Below are 23,058 nucleotides of genomic sequence, written 5' to 3' on the forward strand. Positions count from 1 at the left end.
AATATCAAAGAATAATTTTTCAAGAACATTAAAGAACATGGGTATTATACAAATAAAGAATAAATACATGTCGAAGATTTATTTATCTCATCAGTAAGGGAAGAAGGTTGGTAAAGTGCTACAAAAGGCATTTGAGGAACTGAGCATTGCTATGTATTGAATAAAAAATGTTGAATTTTTAGGTTAAATACAAACCTGGATAAATCCTAAAGGACAATAAAACCGTATCTGTTGGTTATAATTTCAACCAGAGAGAAATTATTTGTATCTCTAGAAGACAAAATCCACAAAGTAAAATGTAACATTAGAGAGTTTGGACTCTGATTAGTAATAAAAAGTATGTTAAAGAAAGTTCATTGCTCTAGAGATTTCAAGAATTCTTAAGTGAATCTGTTAAACAATGCTCCAGTGAGACATTAAAAGCACATGTTATCACCCCTCTTTCTCATTTACAAGACTTGTATGTTGTTTCTTAACAGCAATGATGATACCATGTTGTTATGAAGGTTAAATAAAATAATATACACGAAAGTGCTTTATCCCATAAAGTATTACAAAATGCAAAATGATATTTTTGTAAGTTATTACTATAATTGTGCAATATTCCAAAGGCAAGCTTGACATAAAAGAGTCAAGCAAGTCAGACTGTCAGCTTTCTCTTCTTTTAAGATCCTAAAACAAAAATATTGGGGCATCCAACAGCGTGATGAAAATGACTCTCTGTCAGTTGGAATGTGATACGCAGACAAAGATGAGAGGGATTGCACATTTTTACTACTCCAGGGAGAAACATTGCAAAATAGTATTGTGTTCCTTTTCTTGCCCCAGCCTGGAGCTAATATTCAGAAAAACCTGTGAATGTGCTACTTTATTAATTCAACAAGTACTGTGCTGAGCACTCACAAGGTGTTACTGTGTGTCTCACTGTGAGGAGACCAAGGGGAATAAGATATTCTTTCTCTAAAAGAAGGCAGGTGTAGCAGCAGAAACTACATAAAAACAACCAGTTGGAACCAAGCGGGAGGGAGAATTATTTTGTTTTGAGTAATGAAAACATGAAGCTTTGGTTAATTTAACTAGTATTTATTTAATCACTTGTAAGTTGGAAGCAAGTTCTTGTCTGTTTTTAAAAAGATTTATTTATTTATTGGCTGTGGTGGGGAGGTCTTCATTGCCACATGTGGGCTTTTTCTAGTTGCTGAGAGTGGGGGTCTTTCTTCCTTGCAGTGCACGGGCTTCTCATTAAGGGGGCTTCTCTTGTTGGGGCTTATCTTGTTGTGGAGCACAGCTAGGGTTCCTGGGCCTCAGTAGCTATGACTTCTGGGCTCTAGAGCACAGGCTCCGTAGTTGTGACACATGGCCTTAGATGCTCCCTGGCATGTGGGATCTTTGCACGCTGAAGGCGGATCTTAACCACTGGACCACCAGGGAAGCCTAGGATTTCTTGTCTTTTACTGGATACTATTCTCGCTGAAATGCATATGAAACTCCTTACTGCTCTGTCTTTATATTCTACATTTTGTTTCATCTTTTTTTTTTCTCTTTGTTCTCATTTCTTCAAATATAAAGTAATTGAAACAAAAATAGTAATTGAAAAAGATTCCTTGTAAAAATTTTGATTTTTTAAAATCTGCTTAATAAGTCTAATAAAAATGTTAGCTTGTTTAATGCTCGATGTTAAAAAGAAAAATACAGACCTGTGTTTGAAGAACCAAATGGAAATAATTTTATATCTCTAGATTTTTCCAGTGATTCTATAAAACTTCATGAGTGTAATAGTATAAATTCTGGAAAAATAGTATTTTTTTTAACAACCAACCAATACGTTGTTATTAATATAGTTAAACTAAACCAGAGACATAGCCCACAAGGGCTATTTCAATGAAAACAAGAAGAAGAAAGGAAACGACTACTTCTGAATTGCAGTGATTACTAAAGTTTAAGTTATTCTAACTATCTGTTTCTTTTGTGTCTGTGAAAACCCCCTAAATATGCCTTTCCAAATTTTTGGTAGAAAATTATTTAGACTAATACTTACTTAATATTTCATCATAATTCATTCCAGTTTTTCAAGTACAGTTTTGGAAAGGCCAAGAGCTGTCTGGATGATGGAATGTATCTGTGATATTACTAAACTCCATAAGCTTTAATGAAAGAAAAACTCCAGTACTGCATATAGTTGCTACTGTTTGTTCCAAACAGATATTTCTGTATTATCACTGTTTACACAGAAAAATCTTTATAGCAAACATGTGATTTTATCTTTAGAATTAGGTTCAATCTAATAGCATTCCAAATAGTTCTGATGAAAGACCTAGATGCTATCTGGGCTGGAATGGTAAAACCAAGAATTCCTATTCATCAATACGATAAGTGAGTTCCATATGCTAACCTGAGATGGTGCCAAGAAATATTATTAAGTGAAAAAATACACCATGGTGGTCATATATACAATCTGATTCCATTTATAGTCGAACCACGACAGAAGAGTTTACATGTATATAGTGGTTTTGGAATGCAAACCAGGGTATTCATTTCTCGTTACCTGTCTGAGTAGAAGCCTCTTTTTCTTTTTTCAGTGTTTGAATTCACAGCACTAGAAACAAACAAATTAATTAATTAATATATATAAATACACTGGGGAAGGAGTGTGTCAGGCCTGCGTATTGTCACTCTGTTTATTTAACTTCTATGCAGAGTACGTCATGCAAAATGCCAGACTGGAAGAAGCACAAGTTAGAATCAAGATTGCTGGGAAAAATATCAATAACCTCAGATATGCAAATGACACTACCCTTGTGGCAGAAAGAGAATAAGAACTGAAGAACGTCTTGATGAAGGTGAAAGAGGAGAGTGAAAAAGCTGGCTTGAAACTCATTCAAAAAACTAAGATCATGGCATCTGGTCCCATCACTTCATGGCAAATTGATAAGGAAACAGTGACAGACTTAATTTTCTTGGGCTCCAAAATCACTGTGGACAGTAATTGTAGCCGTGAAATTTAAAACAACGTATTAAAAAACAGAGACATTACTTTGCCAACAAATGTCCATGTAGTCAAAGCTGTGGTTTTTCCAGTAGTCATGTATGGATGTGAGAGCTGGACCATAAAGAAGGCTGAGTGCCAAAGAATCGATGCTTTCAAACTGTGGTGCTGGAGAAGACTCTTGCGAGTTCCTTGGACTGTAAGGAGATTAAATTACTCAATCATAAAGGAAATCAACCATGAATGTTCATTGGAACAACTGATGCTGAAGCTGAAGCTCCAATATTTTGGCCACCTTATGTGAAGAGCTGACTCACTGAAAAAGCCCTTGATGCTCGGGAAGGCAGGAGGAGAAGGTGATAACAGAGGATGAGATGCCTGGATGGCATCACAGACTCGATGAACATGGGTTTGAGCAAACTTTGGGCGATAGTGAAGGACAGGAAGGCCTAGGGTGCTGCAGTGCATGGGGTCACAAAGAGTCCTACATGACTGAGCAACTGACCAATAACAACGTAAATACATTTTTTTACACGTGTGTATGTATTCAATAAATGGATTAAAGGATAAGGGGTTGATAGATGAAAGAGGATTTTGACTTTGTTTTGTATATATTGGTGTTATTTGATTTTTTATGGTGAATACATACAATCACTTTTAAAATAAAGTAGAAAATCAAGACAAATAATTTAAAAAAGAAGAGATGAGTTACAAGTACTGACATAGAAATATATATTTTATATGAAAAACAAGTTACAGAATAACACGGTACTATCTTGTTTATATTAGAAAAGGAAAGCAAACTGTGCTGAGAGTGATTTTGAAGCCAGACTTTCACTTTTGCCTCTACATACTTCTGTGTTCCGTTTATTCAGTAAGTATATACTTGTATATTATTTGTGTCATTTATGAAAAAACAATTTTTTTTGCCAAGAATTATCTGTTTTCTTTCTTCCAAAAGATGAGTTTTCAAGGAAGGTTTGAGGACCTTTTTAATATATATTCAACGATTAGATAGAAATAATGTTTCATTTTGCATGAGAATATCAATATTAATCAGATGACTCCCTTGTGAACTTTTCTGAAATAATTTTTGATACTTTTTCTTAATCTCCATAAGAAATTAAGTCTTTTTTCTCAATATTATATTTTTCCTCCTTAATAGCTCTTGAGTTCTTTTAAACTGTTTGATATCTAAAGCATTCTCTCCTTATTCTTGATAGGGATATTTTGTGTAATTCACCCTACCTAGGCCATTAATTTTGCTTTCTTATGGATAGGTCGACTCTTTCATAGAGCTTGCACTTGCATTCCTCACATGTTTATTTAGTTTTTGTTTTATGTTCATGTTTGTGGAACTGCCATCTTTCCTGCTGGTTGTATGTACCTGAAAGGAGAGACGGCAGCCCAGATCCTAGCAGATCCTCCTCTTAGTAAAGATGATGTGTGTTGGAAGGTGACCACAAAAAAAGAAGAGCCTCTATTATTGCATTTTGTTACCTTCCTCCCCACTCCCAAACTGCACCAAGCACTGATGTTTTCCTGGGACCGCCTCTCCTTGTAGTTACCTAGTAGGGGCGTGGTGATGGGAAACTGCTCAGTCCCTCTGCACTAGGTAGCTACTCTATTCTTCCTCTCTAACCTGGGGCCAGTGGTGTTCAGATGGACTGCCATGTGCTGTGGGCACTTGCCTAGAACTACTTTCTGTCCACTCGATGTATGGCAGAGGAGGCACACAGCTGGCCAGTAAAACGTGAAGAGAGGAAAGTATAGAACTAGAAAGCTTTCTTCTAGATACCATGTGGTTTGACCCACTCTTCTGGTTCTCCAAGGGAGAACTTTGATGTAGTTTGTTTTTAGATGTTAAGGTCCATGAAAGCAAGGAATATGTCTTTTTTTTCCTATCCATGACATTGATCACAGTTCTGGTACAATTGCTGAGATGCCATGAATAATCTTCAAAGGAAAAGTAAAGGGGAGAAAGAACAAAGATCCATTTTCATTAAAGTGGAACATAATGCATATCTATTCGAGAACAATCTACTTCTGAATTAGTCCCATATGTAATATATAAAAAGTATGAAACCACTCCAGTATTCTTTCTTGCCTGGGAAATCCCATGGACAGAGGAGCCCTGGTAGGCTATAGTACGTGGGGTCACAAAAGAGTCGGACACACAATAAAAATGAAACCACAGACTGCCTTTATCCTGAATGCTAAATAACACTCAGCCTTCACATTTTATCAATATCTTGCTATAGACCAAAAGTAGATGAGTTTTCTGGAAAAGAAACAAAATATATTACAACAGAAAATAAAATGAACTCTTAATTATCCATTGAGAATAAGTGGTAAAGTGTTAACTACATATAAAACTATTCTGAGTAAGAGTCTGTTCAATTCCCAGGATATAAAGAATTGTTCACTTAAAAGCCTGGAAAACTAGGTGAAATTTTAATAAAAAAATTAAACTTTACTGAAGAAATAACCATAGTAAACTAGTGAAAATTAAATAGTAGAGCAATAAAGGGGGAAAAAAGGAAATGTTAGGCCTACTTTCAAGGTCCTCCTTTTAAACACTTTGACTATTAAATAAGTTCTCCTCCCTATCTGTTCTAACATACAAATGAATTTCTCAGACTCTTGTCTACATGTTTCCTAGACCAGATAGTTCAGTGCTAGGTACGTCTGTCAGGTTCTTGGATGCCAATAGCTCACAAAGCTTTTTAAATAACAATGTCAAGATATAAAATGGTGTTACAACCTCAGGCTGTTTTCCTTCTGGTGGACCAGACTATCACAGAAGCACGTGGTGCTTGCCTTCTACTCTCTTTAATCCAGTCCTCCCTTTCTAGTACAATAACTTCACCTTGGATACATGAATGATGAAGACATCTGCTTCCCATCTCTCCCTGCCACATCTATCAAGTTCTCCAGGGTTGTCATCTTCATTTGTGATCCACCATTAGAAGGTGAAGCCAATTGGTTTACAGTGAAGCAAACAAGAGACGTTATCTACAAAATCTCTGCTCTCTCAGTGTTAAGGACTTTCACAGTACAGTTTCTATTCAGTGCCAACTTTCTTTATTCTTTTTGTCTGTCATTGAGCCAACTTTTTACTCCTTTGTGTAAAATGCACACTTATGGAAGTTATCAACTACCAATTAATGGCGTTCCAAGTTCTAGGAAGGAAAATGAAAACAAAGCTCTTGGGGAGGCAAGGCTTTTACTGATAGCTAGAAATTAAGGGTAATTCACATAACTGGACAGAGTATGACTCAGAAAGCTCAGCACATGACTCACGGGCTTTCACTGAGATAAGGCCAGCAAAATGCATAGAAGAGTTCAGCGTATGCAAAAGCAGGATGAAAAACGTATCAATCCATTATGAGGAAACCAGCATGTTGCAAAGACATATAGTATCAGTAGGACTGTCATATCAAGAAAGGTTCATAGCACCTGTGAAGGAATCAGTGTCTCCAGTGACCCAAACAGAACAGAGCACATTCTAAAATAGAGGCTCTGTGTGTATTGAGCTTGTCACTAAGACTGTAAATATTTCTGGTATGAGGAGGAGTTTGGGGAATACTTAATAGAACAAATAAGGCACTGGAAGATTATGAGAAGTATTAAAAGCAAGTGCTTCACAGACCAGTCATCTGTGCTTGTCAGCTGATTCTCACTCCCTTCCCTGCCAGCTGACTGGCCCAAGTCTTATCATTTTCATACTCCCTCCCTCCCCTACTTTGCATGTTCCGACAGCTTTGTGACATAAAAGTCTATTTTCCTTCCACCCTCTCTCTTTGTCATGCTATGGACCGTATTGCTTTTTTCCCACCCTTGGATTCATTTTCTATCAACACTGCTAGGGATGTTACTAGAAATCTGATTTACTCTGGAGTTTTATCTCCAGCTTGGTTTGTTGCTTGTCTGCAACTTCCTCCACCCCAACCATATACAGGCACACAAAAATTCTTCTATTTTCTGACTATATGAGGCATGTTAACCTCTCAGCAAGAATCAGTAGTGGATTTATTATAGATCTTACAGATAGGATCTGAACTGGGAGAGGAAATGAACTGAAGGACATTGATCCTAGGTAAATGGGAGATAGCATGTAGATTCAGAGATATGAAAACTATTGAATGTGATCATTGGACATAGAAGTAAACAAGAGAAGTGGTTTTTTTTTCTCTTTTTTTAAACAGAAGTGTGTTAAATGAGTGAGGTAATAGCAAGGCCACACAGAGGATGGCACTAGAAAGTGAGAGGGGAATTAATACTGTAGAAGATTATAAGATCACTGGTGTGAATTCTTGGTATAATCGAAAAACAGAAGACAAGAGATAAATGGTCATTTTTAGTTCATGTTTCTTCCTCCAATTAATTTTATTATATTTGTGAACATGGCAGATCATATATATACATATACTTGTTTCATAAATACATTTCATATTTATACCTCGAACATTTTGAAAAAGACATACCCAGAACTGGGAGCCCTAGGATCATCAGAGTGGTGAGTGGACTGTTGAGGGTCAAGATGGGCTGAGACTTTTCACCCCAAATATATGTTATTTCCCATTTACCTACGTAGTAAAAAGAATTCTACTACCAACTGCTTATAAACTACTCATTTGAATTTAGCTCCTTTATTTTAAAGAAGAAGAAAACAAGATCCAGAACAATGGTGAAAGGAGGTTGCTCAGTATTCTGCAGACAGAACCAGAGTTAGAGCCTAGAATTTTTTGCTCAGCAGTTCAGGGCAAAGTCTGTAATAGCAGAAAGAAGCAAACTTATGTAACTGAATATTATGAAGATATCATTTATGGAAACAAAACCAAAATTGATAGTATGTTTTAATTTCATGCTATCCTTCATGGTCTGATGCAAAATATTCTGAAAATGTTGCCATCTCTCATTTTTGAAGATGATGGTTATTTCTTCATTGTGTTGCATGGTCTTGAGTAGCTTTCTTCAACAGTGGTGACAGAAGTTTTTCTCTCACAGGTTTTTCTTTGATCTTTTTTTATTTATTAAAGAGTTGGGGAATAAAAAACCCTACCCATTGGAGCATACACACTAGAGGGTGGAAACATAAATAAATAAAATACATAATATGGCAGATGATGATAAATACTGTGCAGAATCATAAAATAGGAAGGGGGATAAGGGATATAGTTTTAACACAAATAATTTATCAATCTATGTATTTGAATAATATTTAAAGTCTCATGGGCACCATGACTAAGGAGTGGCTTCTTTTCTGTGGGGAGGGCAGGAAAGATCTTGGGTAGAAAATACTGGACCAAGATCTTAAAGGATAAGTGGAAATTTGCTAAAGGACAAGAAGGGTGAGGGCTAAATCTTGGGAGAGGATTCTAGGACAGATTAATAGTGAGAATAAATGATTCCCAAGCTCTACTAAAAAGATTTTGGTTCTGGAGTCCTGCAATTTGTACTTTTATAAAGTCCCACAGAGTACTTCAGTGTGCTCTAAAAACTGAAATCCTGTAACAGAAACAGGTACTGCTTATGGAAAAGGGGGTTTCCTAGGTGGCACTAGTGGTAAAGAACCCACTCCTCAATGCAGGAGACACAAGAGACACAGGTTCAGTCCCTGGGTCTGGGAGATCCCCTGGAGGAGGGCATGGCAACCCACTCCAGTATTCTTCCCTGGAGAATCCCATGGACAGAGGAGCCTGCTGGGCTATACAGTCCATGGGGTTGCAAAGAATTGGATACAACTGAAGTGACTTAGCATGCACACATGGAAACAGGCAAATAGCTGGAAGTACAACCTGTTGCTAAGCAAGAAAGAGGCTTTATAACAAGATCAAGATTTTGAAATTTGTTATGTAGGCACATGGAGCCTAAAGGCTTTTAATCATGGGAGTTATATGAGTGATGATATCTGAATTTTAAGAAAATAACTAAGATGACATGTTTAGGTAAGAGGAAAAAGGGAGATACTAGAGGCAGGGAGACCAGGTAGGCTACCCTCATAATTTAAATGAAAGTTGGTGAAATCTGCCACAGGTCCCTGGAACTTGTCATAGAGGGATATTTGGAGGGAGACTAGATAGAGCTTAGTCCTGTGGTATGAGTGAGAAGGACTCCAGATTTCCTGGTTTTGTGAGCCACTGACAGACTTGGAATGAATAGAAGAAACAGGTTGGTGCGGTTAGAGAGGATGCATCAACTTGCAGCTTTTCAAGAGCCCAAGGGCCACAGACATGGATTTATCCAGAAGACAAAGGAAAACACAACCTTGAAGGCTTAAGCAAAGTTTGGGGACAAAAAAATACAGATTTTGAACCCATTACCTTATGAGTGGTATTTTGGAGCCCTGGGTCTTGGACTTGCTGGGAAAAGGTACTGATGTCCATGGAAGATGCTGAGTGAAAGAGAAGAAAATATGAGCTGCATTTAAGAAATGGTCAGAGGAGGAAGAGGTAATGAAAGTCACTCGTTCTTTTATGCCAAGGTGTTTAGAAATTCTTCCAAGATAGAGCAGTCTCTTTTGCTTCCTTTGTACCTAATTTCCAAGGCATTAGTACAGAACATGGGAGAAAGCAATGGCAATCCACTCCAGTACTCTTGCCTGGAGAATCCCATGGACGGAGGAGCCTGGTGGGCTGCAGTCCATGGGGTTGCTGGCAGTCAGACACAACTGAGCAACTTCACTTTCACTTTTCACTTTCCTGCATTGGAGAAGGAAACGGCAACCCACTCCAGTGTTCTTGCCTGGAGAATCCCAGGGACGGGGGAGCCTGATGGGCTGCCGTCTATGGGGTCGCACAGGGTTGGACACGACTGAAGCGACTTAGCAGCAGCAGCAGCAGTACAGAACATGCAGCAGGAATTTAATACTTGTTTTCTGCATTGATGACCTACTGACATGTGTAAGAATCGATCTTTTGCCTATTAGCAGTATTTCTGAAGTCAAATGAAGGACTTTGAGCCTACTATAAAATACCAATGTTATTATTGATGAATCAAAAAAAAGTATATCAAAACTGATCTTCTTGAGTAGTTTATTTTTCAGTGTTATAGCTCAACCTAAAATCTATTTAATTAAGAAAAAAAAAACTTTAGGCATAAACTACTCACATAAATTTTCCAAGTGGTTTAAGAATCATATGTTGACAAAACTAACACAGCATTGTATTAGTGAATCGACTCTACTTCAATAAAAAATAGATGAAAAATTATATATTGGATGCTTGGGGCTGGTGCACTGGGACGACCCAGAGGGATGGTGTGGGGAGGGAAGAGGGAGGAGGGTTCAGGATGGGGAGCATATGTATACCTGTGGCGGATTTGTTTTGATGTTTGGCAAAACTAATACAGTGTTTCAGGTTTAAAAATAAAATAAAATAAAATAAAAAAATAAATTAAAAAAATAAAAAATAATCAATGGAAGTTTAAGAGCAAAAAAAAAATAAACAGAATGAAAAAAAAAAGAAAAATTATACATTAACATTTCTATAGATATTTTACTCTTTTTTGCTAAAATTTTGGGATTGTTTTTCTCACAATAAAACATTAGTCCTAACCATTTTAAACATTTAAAAATGTATACAATACCATTTACATGGTTCTTGACAAGTATTAATGATATTTTAAAAGTCAAACTATCAACTATTTAATATCTTTCTAAGAAAATGATAGTATTTTGGCTAAGTGATTCTTACAGCCACATGTAGCTTATTTTTAACAGTTAGGCTAATTGAATGAAAGGCAACACTCAAAAATTGTAAGCTGTATGATCATTGTCTCATTATATCATCCAGTAAACCAGAATAAACCAAAAACCAAAATTCTGCAGATTATTAAGTGAAAGGAGGAAAACTAAAATCAATTATAGGAAGGATTAACAATGGTGACTCATATGGCAGCTGGATGACCTTCAAACCAAGAAGACACGCAGATGTGTTGAAAGAGACAAAGAAGAAAAGCACAGTATTTATTGGATATGGTGGCATCTTGCAGGATTCAGGCTCATAATTTCCTAAATGACTCAGTGGCATTGCACAACTGATGCTTTGTAAAAACCAGTTACTTAAGACAACTCCAGAATTACTAAATGTTGTTTTACTGGCCTGTGTTATTAAAATCCTTCTCCACTTTACCCAAACACACACCAGAATGGTGTGTTTACCTGCTAGATCAACTAATCTCTATTTCATTAAAAATATTTTAAGAGCCTTTACCACACACATTGGTCATTTTAATTTTCTTCAAAGGTCTAAATAATTGTAGAAGTCAGAGTCATTAACCCTTCAGTATTTCCTTTGTTATTTTGAGCTTCTTCAAGAGATGTTTTAGGCATGTGTTGAAAATAAATTTCAGCCAAATAGTTTTTATTCGGGTAGAGCAAAAGGTATGGGGGACTTAAAAAAAAAAAAAAATAGAGCAAAACTGTTGTAATCTCCAAAGGCAAAAACTTCAGTTTGGAAAAGTGGATTCTTTTTCAATTTATAGAATAAAAACAATCTTGAAAAAATAAATACTGTGGCTTACACAAGTTTCCACCTCTATAAGTTGTTCTTCACTAGAAAACCAATCCACAAGTATATGTAAGAAATGATAGGGGACAGGATTCTGATAGTTATTTGTTTGATCAATTCATTCATTCTTGTTCACAACTATATAAATAATTTTATCAGGAACTAGAATGAAAGACAGTTAAGGGCTTCCCTTGTGGCTCAGCTGGTAAAGAATCCGCCTGCAATGTGGGAGACCTGGGTTCGATCCCTGGGTTGGGAAGAGCCCCTGGAGAAGGGAAAGGCTACCCACTCCAGTATTCTGGCTTGGAGAATTCCTTGGACTGTATAGTCCATGGGGTCACAAAGAGTCGGACACGACTGAGTGACTTTCACTTAAGTAATGACTTTACATGCACAAATGGAAGGTTGCTTTTCACTTCCAAGAATTTAGTATTAGGTCAATCTTTATTGTAGTGGATAATTAACAATTTACAGTAAAAAGCATAAATTATTTTCTGGCATGGGTTTTGCATTCCTGGGGAAGATGCATACTGACTAGCATCACATCTGTTTACTCACTTATCTTAGCTATGTTAATAAAATTTAGGATGTTGTAACTAGAAGCAAGTGTTTAGTTTGCTAACATGCCTTTAGGAAATATACTATGTTTAGACAGACTTTTTAAAACAATCAGCTTCCGGACCAAACATCTGATAAACTGTAAAGCAAGAATAGGTCCTTTAATTTTAGATGGAGTAATGGTGACTTATTTCCTCTCATTGCAGGTCGGTGGCTTCTTTTATCTATGAGCAATGTTGAGCGGGAAGGCACTATAACCTGGCTTTGTTTGAGCTAGGGAATGATGTTCAGAGCACTTCTAATGAGAACTGGCATCACAGCCTTACTTACTTATGAAGCCCACACTCTTTTCTAATTAGTTTGTATATTACTGAAGGAGATAATTGTCTTTTATTGTATGCCAAAAGCATGATTTGGAAATAACCAATCCTAACATTTAAGTCAGTGTAGGAAGTCTGAGTCTACGCCTCTAAGTAAGCATTTGGAGATAGTTCTAAAATTTGTATTAGAAAAACATTTTCAAAGAGATATTCATCTCCTTTTCTCTTGTTCTCCCCCTAAATGAACAGAGGGATTTCTAAAATTTGGCTTGGGAAAAATGAAGGACAATAACGTTAGATCATTGCCCCCAGTTTTTTTTTTTTTTTTTTTTTTTCATTTTCTTCAAATCTCCACCAAAGATTCTTAAATGACATAAACGTTAATTTATGACAACACAGCTATTGTGTTTGGTCACTTCTAACAGCCAAATGATTGTGTGAAAATTCTAGCCTCTATTGTTCCTTTATTGGGAAAGTCTTTGAAAACCAAAATGATTTCTGTGAACTTCAAAAAGGTGTGATAGCCAATTGTTTGAACGCCTGTGAGAGAATTCTCCCACTTACTCACAGAACACAGTGTTGTCATGTTGGAAACTCAAATCTACACAGGATGTTAGTGCCTGCACACGTGTCTGCCGCTGTGATGTGAGCAGCACAATACCTCCAGGTTTATAAGGAGATCTGCTGTAAACAGGATGCTTGTCGCAGCCACGGACACAGTGCCTCTCTTGTTAGAGAGAGAAAGGTTTGAAGGTCTTAATGGCTACATTCTACAGGAGTAAATATGAAAAACATGTTCAAATCCTTATTCCAAAGATCTTTTTATATTTTCTACATATATATCCCAAACACAAAATCCTATTTTAAGTCATACACATTAATAAAATTATAGAATATTCCTCAAATATTTCAAGCAAAGCACACATAGAAGTTCCTTTTTCTTTTTAAGGGAAGCACTTCATTTTAGGATAAATAAAAAATAAAGCACAAAGAGAGATTTGATTTGGATTATTCCTGAATTCTCTTCAGATCAAAGATAATGAGTTTATTATTCCGTGAAGTATACAGAAATGCCTTTTTGATTGATGTAAATGCAAAGTTTTTCTGTATATTAATTTTTCAGGAGTTAAGCTATATCATTATGTCAAGGTATAAACCCTATTTAGTAGTATTTATATTGTTGTAAATATAGAGCTTATAGCTGTTGGTCCTTCTACCACTTTTGGAAAGACGCAAGCTAAGCAACATATTAATACTTTTCTTTGGTTGGGGATAGCTGCTCGGGAAAGCCAGTGGGAGGCCTTTTAGACAGTACACTTATTCCCTATGAGTTGTCTCTACGATATCCCTTTGCTGTGTGTGCTCAGTCAATATCCTTCTTAATAATCAGTAATCAACTACATTTCAGTTTCAGTTCTTATAAAGGACGGAATCAGCGTGATGAATCAAAAGAAGATAGAAAAGAATCCAACTTTCCGGAGAAGTGCTTTGTCATATCCAATTCCCCAAATTATTATTACTTTTCTTAGGCTTTCTCTTTCCCTCTTGGCATTTTACCATAGCAAAGTTGCTTCAGCCTTGCCACCTCACACACACCTCTCCCTGCCTCCTTGCAGTGAACCTGAAATCAGAAAAAAACCCACACTTCACCCACGCCCATTCTTACCTGTTTTGTTCCTGTTTTGTTTGCTTATCCCGCCTGTCCTCTTGACCCATCTTCTTTCTGCTTTCAGTTCTTGCTTCATGCGTTAGCTGCTCATTCAGATGCTTCTCATTTGAGAAGACACTGAGGTGTGGGTTTGTTTTTTTTTCAGCTTTATTGAAGTATAATTGACAAAATTGCATATATTTAAGGTGCACAAGATGACTTGATATACATGTACATTGTAAAATGATTACCATAATCAAGTTAATGAATACATCCATTATCTTACAGTTATCTCTTTTTGTCTGTGTATGTGGTAAGAACACTTAAGAGCTATTCTCTTAGCAGCTTTCAGGTACACAATATAACATTATTATTATTTTTAAAAATATTTATTTATTTATTTGGCTCTACCAAGTCTTAGTTGTGGCACACAGTATCTTTAGTTGCAGCTTGTCAGATCTAGTTCCCTGACCAAGAATTGAACTTGGGCCCCCTGCCTTGGGAGCCTCACGTCTTAACTACCGGACCACCAGTTAAGTCCCACATGCAGCATTATTAATTATAGTTACCATGCTGTACATTAGATCTTCAGAACATAGTCCTCTTATAATTGTAAGTTTGTACTTTATTTACTGGTATATGGCAAAGTGATTTCAGTTTATATATATACATAATCTGAATACATATTTCTCTCAGATTCTTTTCCCTTTGAAGTTGTTACAAAACATTGAGTAGAGTTCCCTGTGCTACCCAGTAGGCCCTTGTTGATTACCTGTTTTATATGAAATTATATGCTCTTTGATCAACATCTCCACATTTCTCCCATCCCCCAGCAACCACCATTCTACTCTCTGGTGAGTTTGATTGTTTAGATTTCACATGTAAATGAGATGATACAGTATTTATCTTTCTCTGTCTGGCATATTTCACTTAGCCTAATAGGTTTCTTGGGTAGACAGTCAGCTACTTCTCTTGGCCTATGCAGGCGTGATTGGAGATGAGCAGAATCTGGATCATAACCTAAGTATCCTACATGGAACATCACACTGTATATGTGGAAGTATTTTAAAGTCAATTATAAATGTCATAGCAATTCCATAGCAAATCTAATCTCAGGTATTTGTCTTTATCTCAGAACTTTTACCCCAATTCCAGGCTCATAAGCAAATGATTACAACAAAAACTGAACTTGCCCAAACCGAACTCACATTTATTCCTTCCCCAATCCCCAAACTTTCCTTCTTCATGTTTCCCACTCCTTTGTAGTAGTGCATGATCAGTTACCCCCTTATTCAGACTCTTACACACATGTAATCACTCAACAAATACTGTCAGCATTGAAGCCAAATTCTTTAAATCCCAACTCTATCATTTACTAGCTATGTGACCCTGTGGAAATTTCTTAACCTCTCTGAACCTCAATTCCCTCATCTTTAAAACAAGAATAATAACATCTGCTCCACAGGTTTAATGTAAGGTTGAAATGACATAAAGTAAGTAAAATATATAACATAAGGCTTGGAACACAATAAAGACTCAAGAAACATTAGTTTTCTTCCTTAACTCTTTCTCTCACACCATTGCCATCCTTTAGTGATTGAGTCTGTGCCTTTAAAGTAATTAATAATTAATTCATTCAATAAATATTCATTTATTCTCTCATAGCTTCCCTGGTGGCTCAGATGGTAAAGACTCTGCCTGCAATGCAGGAGAACTGGGTTCAATCCCTGGGTTGGGAAGATCCCCTGGAAAAGGAAATGGTAACCCAACTCCGGTATTCTTGCCTGGAGAACCCCACGGACAGAGGAGCCTGGTGGGCTACGGTCCACAGGATCGATCGCAAAGAGTCAGACACGACTGAGCAACTAAGACAACACAAACTATTCTCTCATATTTTTAAAAGGTACTCAAAATGCTGGGAACACAGCTGAGAGAGAGAGAGAGAGAATACAGGTATTAGGTTACATCTTATACTCTGTATCCAACAGGCATAGAATACTGCCTTGCACATAGTAGGTGCTTAATAATTGTGGTTGGTGGCAGTGCTGTGATAAGCCTAATAATGCTTTCTTCTTTCACTGATTCTTTCGCACTGTTGCACTCTTTACACACAAAGTCAGTACAATTTTATTAAGGCTCATATTTTTGTTGGGGAAGAAGCTTTGGGAGCTTCAGTTATTGACTCAGCAAACCACAGGATGTCTGTGCACAGAGCAGACCACAGTGGTCTGGTGGCAAGCTTGCATGGACATGTACACCCTGGGACCCTCCAGAGCTTCCAGTTACCCCGTGTGACCTTTCACCACCTCAGCAGTAACACAGAATCTATGCTTTCACTGATTTTTGAGCCCTTAAAATCCCTCTCAAATCCCTCCTATTTAACAATTACAGTTTCATAAAGAGAAACCTTCAATTTAAAATGGAAATAATGAGAAAAGTGTGCAGTAAATGTTTATTGTGTGACTCTTGCCTCTGAACTCAAGACCAAGTGAACTTTCTGTTTTCCAAAATCAGAATTCACAGTTCTTATAGAAATGTAAAGAGAAGGCCATTTGAATGCACATAATTCACTACCTTTTCTGGACCGGAACATAGCAACAGTATTTTTTTTTCTCTCTCCTGAAAATATCCTACACTTGAAAGAAAACTGTTGTTTGTTTTTAACAAAGTGAAATAACTACCCTCAAAGATAAAGGACCAGTGAAACTGAAAAGTGAAAGTGTTAGCTGCTCAGTCATGTTCGACTCCTTGTAACCCCTTGGACTGTAGCCTGCCAGGCTCCTCTGTCTGTGAAATTCTCCAGGCAAGAACACTGGAGTAGCTAGCCATTCCCTTCTCCAGGGGATCTTCCTGACCCAGCTTTCAAACCCAGGTCTTCTGGATTGAGGAGGATACTTTACCATCTGAGTCCCCCAGGAAGCCCAAAATAAAGGATCAAACAATTCATATATCTAGAAATAATATTAGATTTAGGATTAAGATCCACACTTCAATGACATAGTGTTTAAAATGGCAATTTTAAAGAAATTTGGAAATAATTTGATATTTTTTGGTGGTATGGGGTTCTCAGGAGGAGAAATTCAGGAGCTGTGCTTATTGATTGGCTTGGTGTTCATTAAATTTCAGGAAAAAACTTCTTCCAGGGTTGATTTTCAACATCTTTCACATTCTAGTGATCACTCTTGTATATGTTGAGTTCATGAGGTCAAAACATTTTGCAAGAAGAAAACATTCAGGTAGAGACATGGAAGATGGAGCTAGGCATTGAGTTGCAAAAACTTTTCAATCAAACCCAAACCAGGTTCCTTAATTTTTCAAACCTGTGCATGTTAAGAAAATGTAATCCACATGTGTTTTATTCACTTACAATGAAATCATGGAATCGTTAAAAACAGCTGTTTAATGTCAAAAAAAAAAAAACACCTCATTTCAATGTTTTAGCTTCCTCCAGTCAAAACCAGAGCTGCGTTTCTCCATCAGAAATTGATTTGAGGATCAAAGGCTGAGATTCAGTTCAAAACTCTAAACCTCTTCTTCTGAGGTGAATGTTTAAAATCCATCAAAAGAGCTGTCCCTCCCAGAGAACTCATAAACTGGGGAGAGATTTTTCTCTTTTAAGTCTGTTTGACCATAGGATTGGGGGCAATTTTTATTTGGGGACATTTGAAATGTCAAAAGTCTTTTGTTTTTCACAAAGCAATAAGGCAAAGGCAAAACCAGTGTGGTGGTGTGCTTTTCCTTCTGTGAGATCAGGTCAGTGCACCAAATATCAGTTAAGTAGTTTAGTGTTGCTTTAGTCAGGGTTTTCCAGAGATACAGAACCAATAGGATACATGTGTTTATCTATAAAGAGATTTATGGTAAGGAACTGGCTCTCATGACTATGGAGGCTGAGAAGTTGCAAGATGGGCAGTCTGCAAGATGGAGACCGTGTTTGTAATTCCCCTATGAGTTCAACAGTCTGAGAACTACGTGAGCTGATGGTGTAAGTTCCAGGCTGAAAGCCTGCAGGCTCAGGTTCCAAAAAGGGCTGACGTTTCAGTCCATGTCTGAAGGCTGAGAAAGACCAATTTTCCAGCTCAAACACTCAGGCAAGATGACTTTCCTCTTATTCAGGCCTTTTCTTCTTGTCAGCTCTTCAGCTGATGAGGTGAGGTCTAACTACATGACAGAGGGCAATCTACTTAACTCAGTCAATGGTTTCAGGTATTAAGGTCCTCCAGAAACCCTCTCATAGACACATACAGAATAATGTTTGGCAAAATGTCTCGGCACCCTGTGGCCCAGTCAAGACATAAATTTGACCACCATAAGTAAGTTCTAGAACAGCTTTAATCACTGAAAATGCCATGCTAATGATGTGCGCTTTTTTCTTGAAAAAACTAATAGTCTAAAAAAGGCAGTCAAGCTCATAAATATGAAATTTCAGTGCAAGGTGATAAATCCAGTAATGTACGGGCACAAGTGAGAATGATTAACTCCATTGAGGTCCAATAAGAAGCGTTAGGTACCTGGTGGGAAAATGTTGAAAAACAAAAATTTGTGTTTTTTTTCACTTTACATGACTTCTATGTGGTTCAAATAACTTAATAATACTAGTTTGTATTTATTAAGCTGCCACTCTGTGCTTGGTAGAGTGGCTAGGCACTTCTTCTTGAATCCTCACAGCCTGGTAAGGGCCTTGTAATATCATTGTATTATTGAACAAAATGAGATCAGGAAAGTTAAATGGCTTTTCCTAGTTTTCCTAGTGGGATTCAAATCCAGGGTCACTTGGTTGATTCCAAACTTAATGCCCTTTTCATTATTCCACACAGCTTTTCCCTTAAGGGTGTTTACCATAAGACTTGTCACTTTACTTTTTGAATAAAAAGTGTTCTGAACTCTGAAAATAGAAGGGACAATCGGATCGAGTATCAGCTCTGTTGGGGAAGAAATTGATTGCTGCCCTAATATTATCAGGGGAATCCTGGCAGATTTCTTAGTGATTAAATTAGAGGTAAAATAGATGGTAATACCAGACCACCTGACCTACCCCTTGAGAAACCTATATGCAGGTCAGGAAGCAACAGTTAGAACTGGACATGGAACAAAAGACTGGTTCCAAATAGGAAAAGGAGTACGCCAAGGCTGTATATTGTCACCCTGCTTATTTAACTTCTATGCAGAGTACATCATGAGAAATGCTGGGCTGGAAGAAGCACAAGCTGGAATCAAGATTGCCAGGAGAAATATCAATCACCTCAGATATGCAGATGACACCACCCTTATGGCAGAAAGTGAAGAGGAACTCAAAAGCCTCTTGATGAAAGTAAAAGAAGAGAGTGAAAAAGTTGGCTTAAAGCTCAACCTTCAGAAAACGAAGATGATGACATCCGGTCCCATCACTTCATGGCAAATAGATGGGGTAACAGTGTCAGACTTTATTTTTTGGTCTCCAAAATCACTGCAGATGGTGCTTGCAGCCATGAAATTAAAAGACGCTTACTCCTTGGAAGGAAAGTTATGACTAACCTAGACAAATGGCAACCCACTCCAGTGCTCTTGCCTGGAAAATACCATGGCGGAGGAGCCTGGTAGGCTGCAGTCCATGGGGTCACTAGGAGTCGGACATGACTGAGCGACTTCACTTTCACTTTTCACTTTCATGCATTGGAGAAGGAAATGGCAACCCACTCCAGTATTCTTGCCTGGAGAATCCCAGGGACCGGGAAGCCTGGTGGGCAGCCTTCTATGGGGTCGCACAGAGTCGGACACTACTGAAGCAACTTAGCAGCAGCAGCAGCAGCAGACAGCATATTACAAAGCAGAGACATTACTTTGTCAACAAAGGTCCATCTAGTCAAGGCTACGGTTTTTCCAGTGGTCATGTATGGATGTGAGAGTTGGACTATAAAGAAAGCTGAGTGCTGAAGAATTGATGTTTTTGAACTGTCATGTTGGAGAAGACTCTTGAGAGTCCCTTGGACTGCAAGGAGATCCAACTGGTCCATCCTAAAGAAGATCAGTCCTGGGTGTTCATTGGAAGGACTGATGTTGAAGCTGAAAGTCCAATACTTTGGCCACCTGATGCGAAGAGCTGACTCATTTGAAAAGACCCTGATGCTGGGAAAGATTGAAGGCAGCAGGAGGAGAAGGGGACAATAGAAGATGAGATGGTTGGATGGCATAACCGACTCAATGGACATGAGTTTGGATAAACTCTGAAAGTTGGTGATGGACAGGGAGGCCTGGCGTGCTGCAGTTCATGGAGTCGTAAAGAGTCGGACACAACTGAGCGACTAAACTGACCAGAGGGAGTAGCAATGGAAGCAGCAGGATTCTCCACTAGAAAATGCATGTGTAAACATCAGCGGTTGGTTAGAAGACTGCTTCTTAAATAAAATACCAGCAGCAAGCACTGAAGGAAATGGCAACTTTCCTGGGCAGCCAGTCCCAGAGTAAAATGCGGCCCACCTGGGTGGGGTCCACTGGAGACTCCGGACTGTCAGGGTCACAGCTCTGGCCTGGCCATACCTTGGCTGGCCAAGACCGTATTCTAGAAGTTTATTTTTGAAGACAAACAAAACAAATCAAAGCAAAAATATTTTTTGTCACATCCTCTTGTATACAGTCTACACTCACATTCACTCATTTGTGAATATACATGAATTAAAACAGGTGCATAGTAAAGTCCATTTTTTGACAGGAAAAAAAAAGATAAAGGGTAATTAACACTCAGAGGAAAATGAATAGATGATACCTGAAAATGTAGACTACTGAGGGAATGAGGAATAGGATGAGAAAGTTCAATGGGTAGGAAGGATGAATGCGTGAAATCTGGCTGGTGTCAGCCGCACAATCTGTACCCAGTCACTGACTGCTTCAGGGAAGACTTTCAGGCGGATGGCTGTAACTTCTGACCCATCTACCCTTGATCCAACTTTCAAGAGTTTTCGTTGGGTTTTGTTGTTGTTTTAAATCCCCAGTATGTGAAGTAGTGACACTAAAATCTTCCATTCTGTCAGTTATTGGAGGTTGCGTGAGATAACTCATTGCAGATTGGAAATCATAAACGTTTGAATCCTGGGCTCAAATCCTGGCTTTCTCCCCTACTGGATGGAAATCTCTCCACGTTATAGTTACCTTTTTAGTTATTGCCAATGTGACAGTAGGTGGCTAATACTATCCACCTCATGAGACTTGTATGGGGAGCAGAGCAGCTTAAAGCAAACAAAATCCTGGCTCACAGAATATACTCAGCTAAGGCTGCTTGGGAGTAATTATTAATTTCAAGATGGTCAATACCAAGATATGAGAGAACACCATGAAATGACTCAGCAGGCCTTGAATTTACTGTTTTACTTAGAAAAATAAATAAATAAAAGAGCACAGAAAGAACAGGAACAAGTGCTTTCTTGATAAGGTGGCCTCAAACACTATGCTCTGGTCTGTAAGGAATATTTTTTTTTTTCCTTTCTGAAGCGTCTCTTAAATACTTATAGTGCTCTTCTTTTCTTATGCACACATATCAATGGGAAATTCATACGTCGAAAAACAGGCTCCTTTGTGAGACCAAGAGTCAAACTTTTCACTCCAGTAAACGAGTGCTCAGAGGATGACCTTAAATTCACCACAGGCAGAGGAAGATAACTGAAAACTGTAAGTATAGAAATAATCTATTTTTAGTTTCTACATGCCTTAGCATAATACACAACATGTTACTTTCTAGAATTTATCATGCTAACAATACCACTTTTGTGGAATTGACTCCTATGTGATCTGTTGGTCCTGTTTGAATAGTATTGTGAAATACTGAAAAATCACTTAATATCTCTAAGCACTAGTATGAACCTTGGAAATAATAATATCTATTTCACAGTGTTATTGTGCATATTAAATAAAATAATTGTCAAAATATTAAGCATATTGTTTGAAATGTAGTAGGCCGTGTTCATAGCGTTAGAAAACGAGACTTAGAAACCTAATGTCCTTTTGGCTTGTGGTTAGTTGCTCAGTCATATCTGACTCTTTGCGACCCTATGGACTGCAGCCCACCAGGCTCCTCTGTTCATTGGATTTCCCAGACAAGAGTAGTGGAGTGGTTTGTCATTTCTTCTCCAGGGGATCTTCCAGACAAGGGATGGAACGTGCATCTCCTATATTGGCAGGTGGATTCTTTATCACTGCTGACTTGTCTTGCTTCTAATTTCTTCTAATTCAGTAGATTTTCAAAAATATAATTTAATATTTTATCTCCATGACAGTAAAGTCAAATAATCAAATATCTCTAATAGCTTTCCATAAACTGTCTTCCTTACTTTTTGGGAAATAACCTAGATCAAATCATTGATGTAGGAGTCCTTAGAGTCCAAAATAGTGAGATAATTTTGCAGGGAAGTCATTATTAAAGAGAAATCAACATGAAAAAAAAATAAATAAAATATATCTTAATTATAAAGCAAGCAGGAATAAATATAGATCATTTTAGACCCTGAGTTGTAGACATATGATGAGTGTTTGTAGGTGAGAAGTACATCGAAAGTATATAAAGGACAGAGTTTCTTTTCCATCACATAAGAAATATCAAGGCTGTTGCAACAGTCTTCTCATGACTAGAATCATAGTACAAAGCCAAACCAAAGAATATTCTACTCTAGGAATTATGCTTTATTTTCATCTCTCCTTTCCCTGCACTGTTACAATGAGGTGATGAGTTCCAGCTTGCCATGTGAAGGAGGTTGGGAGATGAGAGAAAGGAGAAAAAATTTATTTAAAAAGATGAGCTATTTGCAACAACATGAATAGACCCTGAGGGCATTATGCTAAATGAAATAATTCAGACAGAGAAAGACAAGTGGGCTATGATCTCACAAGTGGAATCTTGAAAAATAAAACAAAACCAAAACCAAACTTGTAGATACAGAGAGCAGATTGGTGGTTTCAGAGGGAGGTGGGCAAAATGGGTGAAGGGGGTCAAAGTTACAAACTTCCAGTTATAAAATAAATAAGCCTTGGGGATGTGATGTGCAGCATGGTGACTGTAGTTAATAA

General features: G+C 37.6%; 2 long non-coding RNA genes across 3 annotated transcripts in view; one reads left to right on the top strand and one right to left on the bottom strand.

Annotated features, from left to right (window-relative positions):
* Nucleotides 1-1,335: 1,335 nt before the first annotated feature.
* Nucleotides 1,336-14,169, bottom strand: LOC123327760. The gene is made up of 4 exons (XR_006542460.1): nucleotides 14,044-14,169; nucleotides 9,313-9,383; nucleotides 2,546-2,596; nucleotides 1,336-1,470 (listed from the first exon to the last, which is right to left on the bottom strand). It is a non-coding gene; the product is annotated as an uncharacterized LOC123327760 (long non-coding RNA).
* Nucleotides 14,170-20,197: 6,028 nt separating this feature from the next.
* The window catches only part of LOC112587647, a 154,469-nt gene continuing 151,608 nt past the window's right edge, over nucleotides 20,198-23,058 (top strand). The window contains exon 1 of one of the 2 annotated variants that reach the window (XR_006542461.1): nucleotides 20,198-21,666. This is a non-coding gene — a long non-coding RNA (uncharacterized LOC112587647). The remainder of the gene's footprint in view (nucleotides 21,667-23,058) is intronic. The other variant, XR_006542462.1, reaches the window with a different exon arrangement.

The sequence above is a fragment of the Bubalus bubalis genome, chromosome 10 (genome assembly GCF_019923935.1).
Source record: "Bubalus bubalis isolate 160015118507 breed Murrah chromosome 10, NDDB_SH_1, whole genome shotgun sequence".
NCBI classification, from domain to species: Eukaryota; Metazoa; Chordata; class Mammalia; order Artiodactyla; family Bovidae; genus Bubalus; species Bubalus bubalis.